The sequence below is a fragment of the Schistocerca cancellata genome, chromosome 12, assembly GCF_023864275.1.
Source record: "Schistocerca cancellata isolate TAMUIC-IGC-003103 chromosome 12, iqSchCanc2.1, whole genome shotgun sequence".
Lineage (NCBI taxonomy): Eukaryota > Metazoa > Arthropoda > Insecta > Orthoptera > Acrididae > Schistocerca > Schistocerca cancellata.
Window position 1 is genome coordinate 102,843,961 of NC_064637.1, and position 8,291 is coordinate 102,852,251.

Sequence of the window (8,291 nt, forward strand, 5' to 3'; positions counted from 1 at the left end):
CGAGGCACAACATTCTGCCCCGTATCACAGTCGCTCATGTCAGCGGATTTCCCTTTTCGTGTGCCTTATCGACGCTACACCGACCACCCATTCATCTCTGCTCCCCTTTTTTTATCGCAGTGGGCAGTGGTCGTAATGTTTTGGCACATCAGCGCATTAAACGTTAAGCATATAATCATCCTAATATTAACCCTTTTGTGGACTGACAAGAGCAGCCAGTCCACAATGAAGTAGCCGATAGGGCACGCGTCAACTCACGCCGTCTTGCGTTAATTCTGAAACAGGATACTTCATAAATGCTATAAAGAAAAGAACGGAGCGTCTCATATACTTAACTTTATTCTCTTGTGTGGTACATCTCTATGGTGAATACAAGTAAGACTCTCTCCAGATATGGTTAACTGCGCCTTGCTAGGTCGTAGCTATGGACTTAGCTGAAGGCTATTCTAACTGTCTCTCGGCAAATGAGAGGAAGGCTTCGTACGTCTAGTCGCTAGCAATGTCGTCCGTACAACTGGGCGAGTGCTAGTCCGTCTTTCTAGACCTGCCATGTGGTGGCGCTAGGTCTGCAAGTACTGACAGTGGCGACACGCGGGTCCGACATGTACTAATGGACCGCGGCCGATTTAAGCTACCACCTAGCAAGTGTGGTGTCTGGCGGTGACACCACAAACCCTTTCGGGATGGATCGCGTTTTCCCAAAGCGGAGCAATTCGGTGGCGCTTTGCGGGTTCCATATCCCTTAGGTTTCTTTCGTCGCCTATAAAAGCTATAGTTTTTGACTTATGGGTGTAATTTTTTTAATGACGTTTAAAACACGCTCTTTACTAGCATACTATTTTCATTATTCCATATCACGCACTTTTTGACTTGGCGGTGGTGTTAAAATAGAAAAAAATGAAAAATTTGATTTTTTTAACTTTTTTTAGTTGAGAGGTGATGCATTGAATTTGACATATTAAAACGTTGTATCGTATTCTTTAAAGTGTTAGCTTTAAAACGACATGTGAAATACAATTTTATCTCTTATGAAAAATAATAAGTCCAATTTGAGGGATCAAAGATTTGATTTATGTCAATAAACTACAAAATTTCATAAAATTTGCTTAAAACAAACTTTACAACTTTGGCATATCGATTTTTCATAGGCAACCATATTTTATAAGTGCTTTCGGTACTTTGCTACTTTGTGATAGCTGTTCAAGCACTCAAGCACATGAAGAGAAGGGTTGGACGGACAAGTTTCGCTAAAAAAAGGGGGACCGTTTTCGCCCTCATGGCTTGGAGCGATCGCTGCAAACGTCAAATGGTTCAAATGGCTCCGAGCACTATGGGACTTAACTTGTGAGGTCATCAGTCCCCTAGAACTTACAACTACTTAAACTTAGCTAACCAAAGGACATCACACACATCCATGCCCGAGGCAGGATTCGAACCTGCGACCGTAGCGGTCGCGTGGTTCCAGACTGTAGCGCCTAGAACTGCTCGGCCACTCCGGCCGGCTGCAAACGACACAGTCACCCTGTTTTCCGGTGTCCATTCTTGCGATAGCATGATGCGGGCCGTCCATCCTGTGTAGGTCACCATGCTCAGAGCGTGACCTCTTCCTCGGTGGGTTGGTTGAACCCTGACGTCGCCCACAAGCTCTTTGACGAGACACTTGCGAAACTGCAAATGACTCTTTGGTGTCTCTCCTCTTTTCTTTGCTATGATGACATATAGCAAGTAAGCGTTGACGATTATCCAGAACAATTAGCCTTTTGCCAGGATGTGCCCCGTCCCGTGTCTATACTCCAAGCCAGTCCCTAGATACAGCGCTGCGAGTGTGACGCGACAACAGGTCCACGTATGCGGGCCTCGCGTCCCGAAAGTGTTAATACGTGAACACGAAAATTGAGGTACCGATTTTCAGTGTTAATTGTACAAGGATTCCAATGAATCTTATAGAATTCGGAGTGTACTTTGCGATAGGTGCGCACAAAGACGACATCATGTGTGTAAGTAGCCGTTAAGAGTGGCTAAAGGAAGTAGGTGTTTCTATATTCGTGACTGTGATGATACCTTCTCTATCACGCATTAAAATCTCCAGTGAGTGAACATCGACAAATGAAGTGTTACCACTGTCTACTCTGCGTATCAGTCAGGTTCTATGGCAGAAATCATCCACCGAAGTAAAAATGTTTCATGGAATCGCATTCCAGCGACGTTCATGTTTATTTGGTTCATTTGCAGTGAGACAGCCATAACTGGCAGCTAAAATGTGACAACGGCTATGTCGATGATATTCTCTGCAATGGAAATCAAGATATCATAGTGAAACGTTCCCTTAGAAAAATTTATACACGACTGTGCTTAAACTGACACACAATATTTTTTAGCGCAACGCAATCTGACTTTCAAAAATCCCTACAAAAGAATGGCCCTGACTAACATTAACCTATACCTTTCACCAATCACTTACCTCACAAAAATCTCCGTTACTCGAACTACTGCAATACGGCGAGCGCCACTACTGCCAGCTAAATAAAAGATTCAAACTACTGAAGGCACTAACTACTGATAGGCATAGTTAGCAAATGAAAGATTTTAATAGAGAACAAACAATGTATTTACCTTAATAGTCATCAAAAGTCATAATATATACAGCAGCTCATGACATCCATTTTTACAAATTTCAAAACTCCGCCATCCCTCTCCCCACATCCACCACTGCTGGCGGCTCACCTCCAACTGCGCAACGCTACGCGCTGTTCACATCCAGCTGCCCAACACTACAATGGCTGACAACAATGCAAACTGGCCACAGACTGCACACAGCACAGCCAGTGATTTTCATACACAGCGCTACGTAATGTTGCCAATACGAAAACATAAACAGCCTACTCTAAGAAAACATAAACAGCCTACTTACAATAGTAACAAAGTCTGTAAATAACGTTGTATATTAGCGTCCTTGTTTCGCTTACTCTTTTGTGGTCATTTACCGCCGTTACCAGAAAATTTGAAGTAAGTTCCTAATTTTTAATTTCTTCATTTTGAATAATTTTAGCTTCCGACTTCCCTTTTTTACTGAAACTATGTTTTTTTTAGGCTGTGAAAAGAAGAAGGACGCCAACAGGTCGGAGTGAAAAACTCAGAGTCAAACAGGCAATTTTTGCGTGGACAAAGGAAGAGTAATGCGGATATTTATAATGATAATGCATCTTGTATATTGAAAGATCATAATATCGATATGTGACGGTCAAAAATTGAAGTAATTACTTTCGAATACATTGTGGGAGTGAACAGTAATCAATGTTGTTACAAATATTTACTATCAAAAGCAGTCTTGATCACAATTTATTTATTACGGTGACCGGTTTCGACCACTACTGTGATCATCATCAGACCAGTGAGGTAAGAACCTCCTTCTGGTGGTAAATCACTTACTCATTGGTCTGAAGATGACCACAGTAGTGGTCGAAACCGGTCACCGTAATAAACAGTGATCAAGACTGCTTTTGATAGTAAAAAAGATAAAGTGCCGATTTTTAATATTAAATATACAAGGAAGCTAATAAAACTTATCTAACTCGAAAGGTACCTTGCCACAGACGTGATCAAAAAAATATGTATGTACATAGCCATTAAGGGAGGTAAAAGGAAGGAGACGTACATACCTAACACGAAAAACGTGTGTTTTTGCACGTGCCCGGATATATTTGATCACAAAGCGTAGTATAAATCCCAACTGCTGGGGAATGAGTGTGGAGTGGCGGTGCGTTTGAAGGCCACTTTTATACGCTGTTATCCAATAACTCGAAAACTAGGGCCTCTAGGTAAAACGTATCCCGCTACAAAATTTAACTATATTAAATTTCCTACGAAAAGGTCGTGTTAATTTCTGCTGTAGGACTAATAGTTTGCGCGTAGTGAGCAAGAGAATACGAAAACCTCATGCGTGTTTTTTGAAGGCCAGATATAGAATTGCAGGTTGCATAAAACGACATCGGTAGGTCAGCTGAATCTCCCTCTATGTAGTTAAACTACTTTGAAGTAGTAGCAAAATTTAATCACAAATTTCATTGCGAGCTTATATCTATGGCTCTGTTTCCCTACGTTCGCTTCGACTCGGAAGAGGCGGTACCATGTTTGGAAACCGACAGGAAACTCTCTTGCCTGCAACATGAGCAGCGCGTGATTTTTTTTCGCTCCAAAGTTGCTCCCTCCACAAGTAAGATTTCTCCCTCCGCCCTCATCTTTTATGAGTTCGCTTCTTGCGTGGAGAAGGTACGTCAAGGAGAGAATACATGTATTTTAATCTTTTAGAGACTAATATTAGTTCAGATCGCATAAAGCGAGAGTTATGCAAGTCGGATATTGGGCATCTGACGTTCTTAATACCAGTAACTGCATCTCAGATGAATTTAAGTAGCGAGTTGTGGAGTATTCCTTTGGGTGATCCTTATGGCTGGGTTGATACTGTGATGTGGGCAAATTTGAACTAAGGCTTAGTACAAACGTCAAGCCATTCACTTGGCATTCGTCTTAGGCTTATTTTGAGGGGGGGGGGGGGGGGGGTGCGGCATCAGAGCGACTTCGTTTGGAAGGAAGGCAAATTACGGGGTTAACGTCCCATAGAGCTGACATGATCAGATTGGGGAAGGAATTCAGAGTATTGTATGAATAGGGTGGCCTAAATCATCCAGTCTGTCGGCGGTTTGTTATACAGATTGTACCAGATATTAGTGCAGATACTTTTGTATGTGGTACCTTATTATGCAAACACATCTGTGTGGTAATTGTTTTTTCTCTGCGTCAAGCAGTCTTACCGCGAACAAGTCACAAACTTTACGATCTGATGTTTTCCGCACGGTCGTACTGCTCCACTAATTGGACTGCATATGTCAGTACACACGAACGGTTTTGCACCCACTCGTTCACACTTCGACGCCTGACTTCTTGCCCAGGGGAGAAGAAGCATTAATGGCTTGCTCTTGCCACATGTACTTAGAGATACTAACCAACATAAAAACATATAACTTGTAAGGGCTGTAATTATTAGTCTGCAAATGACATAAATGTGAGACAGAAAGTGTTGGGTTGGCAGAAGAGCCAACACCGTGTTACGATAGGAGGCCGAAATGCACGCGTTTTAGCTCACGCAGGCTGGCGTGAAGAGGGAAAAATTATACTGACTTGAGGTCTGGAACATGACAAGGAATGAGAATTCAGAAAGCGGACATAATTAGTTTGATACTTAACTTTAATCCATTAATGTTGAACGTCGCACACCGAGCGAGGTGGCGCAGTGGTTAGCACACTGGACTCGCATTCGGGAGGACGACGGTTCAATCCCGTCTCCGGCCATCCTGATTTAGGTTTTCCGTGATTTCCCTAAATCGCTACAGGCAAATGCCGGGATGGTTCCTTTGAAAGGGCACGGCCGACTTCCTTCCCCATCCTTCCCTCACCCGAGCTTGCGCTCCGTCTCTAATGACCTCGCTGTCGACGGGACGTTAAACACTAATCTCCTCCTTGAACGTCGCTCTTGACGGTACATGATTCACAATATTATCTGTTCAGATTATAGTAACTGAATATGGCGCATTGCTAGGTCGTAGCAAATGACGTAGCTGAAGGCTATGCTAAACTGTCGTCTCGGCAAATGAGAGCGTAATTTGTCAGTGAACCATCGCTAGCAAAGTCGGCTGTACAACTGGGGCGAGTGCTAGGGAGTCTCTCTAGACTAGACCTGCCGTGTGGCGGCGCTCGGTCTGCAATCACTGATAGTGGCGACACGTGGGTCCGACGTATACTAACGGACCGCGGCCGATTTAAAGGCTACCACCTAGCAAGTGTGGTGTCTGGCCGTGACACCACAGAAAGTGAAAAGGGACCTCTTGTCAGAGAAGTAAAGTTTCCAGCCCAAGCAGTATCATTTCGTAATGTCTAAAATATCTGTTTTCGTTTTCTTCGATTTTGTAGTAATTTATGTCACTCTGTACACACTTCTACGATTTGAAAGTTATTTCAATCTAACGGGAATCAGTAATATCATTAAAAGGAATTGATATAAGTTTTCTGAAAATGGACCTCTAGTCGTTATGGTGAAATATCATATCCCTGAGAAGAGTCCCCTTTCATAAATCTCGCAGCTGTGTATGCAGTGCTTCAAAAAATAGTAGCTCCTGAAATTTATAGCGTTTTAAGGAGCTCAGAGTACCTACGTATAAAAGAAGTTTTGCGAGTACAGTAATGCCAAATAAGATAAGTGGTCGTCTTTCATGTGAGAGTTATACGTTCCTACAGATGCTACCCATTTGTTGCTGGCAGCCCTAAAACGCCAACTAGCAGCTCACGTTACTGTAGTAACGAAAATCTACACTTTCAACTCTGATGTGGTTGCTAGAAATGAAAAAGGTGAAGTTGCTGCGAATAGATATGACGGGCTAAGTATCTTGAAGAACAGCAGTGCTAACAAAGTACCTAACGTAACTAAATACATCCACTTCTAGTTCATTAGATACAAAGGTAGTGTACACTGAAAAATGTACATTGAAGTAAATGAATGTGTGTTCCACATCTTTCCTGAAAAAAAAAAGGACCTATAGGGTTTCCTGCTGCAGTAATTCCAGCAGATGATTAAACGAAAAGGCTTACAACAAAATAAACATCAGGACCTATTGCAAAGAGGAATAAAAAGACATTCTGTGTCCTGAAATAGAACTAGAACATCAACTCAATGAAGATCCTGAGGAACAACCTTACCAGCCAGATATTCTAGAACCAAAAAAGAAGAGGTGAAAAAGTTGTTTGTGAACGCTCTTGGACGCCTTCAGACACAAGCATTTCAGAAGTAGGAATCAAATCCTGTATCCACTATAAAATAAGATAGCACAATAATCTATTTTTAGAGGTTTTGTAAATTCAATTTTTTGAGTGTTTCTTCCCATTAATGGTTTCAAAATCACAATTTGGTCAAAGATATGCTATAACACACAGTAAAATTACGAATATTTTGTCAAAAAAGTCTTTAAAGAATACGCTAATTTTTCTGAATTTCGGGCAGATTTACTTTGTTTTAAATTTTTATGCACTATAGTGTGCTTTAGGTCTGAAGGGCTTAACCATTTAAGGTGCAATGTTAACTTGAACAGGTCTATACCATTTGATAAAGGAGATTTTAAGGGTAACACATGTGCAGAATTTGTTTCTGAAGTATGTAGAATTAAACAATGGTAATAAAGTGCAACTTCAAAACTCGTTATCTCAAAGACATCTATATTCCGTCACCAATATTCAACCTCTCATAACTCACTCAAATTTAGAGGTATAATTCTATTGTTTTTGCGAATTGTGCAGAATTTAATGCTGAACACAAAAATTACGATAGCTCAAAATCGAAAATTTTCGACTAGAGGTCCCCTTCCGCTTTCCGTCTCATATACTGATGCAGTGTTGTTCAGTACGCCGTCCTCAGTCTCAAATAGAAATATCTCCACTTATACTCGTTAGATCCTATATATCAGTCCGTCTCGAAGAATGAAATTAGAATTTTTTTAAAGTCTACGTTGCTGTTAAGCGAATTGCGTTTGATATGATAGGAATGACGTTTTCGGAATCAGTGCTGCTTTGTATGTAAGAGGTCATTCTGTTCGAGGTACCTCATTACTTCTGAGTCCAGAATGTGTTTTAATATTCGACAACAAACGAATGACAAGGATATTGGATGCTAGGTTATTGAATCACTTTTGGTACCATTCTTGTAAACAGGTATGACCTATGCTTTCTATTACCAATCTTACATACAGTTAAGACCCGTGCTTTCTTCCAACTACTGGTCGAGGTTTCCAATTGAGGGGATCTATAGTACATTGAAGTTTTAAAAAAAGGGGACAACTCAGCCCCAATTTCGCTGTAGAATCTGATAGTGATTTCTACGGGTCCTGGAGCTTTGTTCCATTTTAGCGATTACGTCTGTTTCTTAACACCACTCCACCTACAGGCCACTAGTGGCCCATCGGGACCATCCGACCGCCGTGTCATCCTCAGCGGAATATGCGGATAGGAGGGGCATGGGGTCAGCACACCACTCTCCAGCTCGTTATGATGGTATTCTTGACCGAAGCCGCTACTGTTCGGCCGAGTAGCTCCTCAGTTGGCATCACGAGGCTGAGTGCACCCCGAAAAGTGGCAACGGCGCATGGCGGCCTGTATGGTCACCCATCCAAGCGCTGACCACGCCCGACAGCGCTTAACTTCGGTGATCTTACGCGAACCGGTGTATCCACTGCGGCAAGGCCGTTGCC

General features: G+C 42.2%; 1 pseudogene; it reads right to left on the reverse strand.

The window, feature by feature from the left end:
* Positions 1-8,173: 8,173 nt before the first annotated feature.
* On the reverse strand, positions 8,174-8,291 carry LOC126109975 (5S ribosomal RNA; annotated as a pseudogene).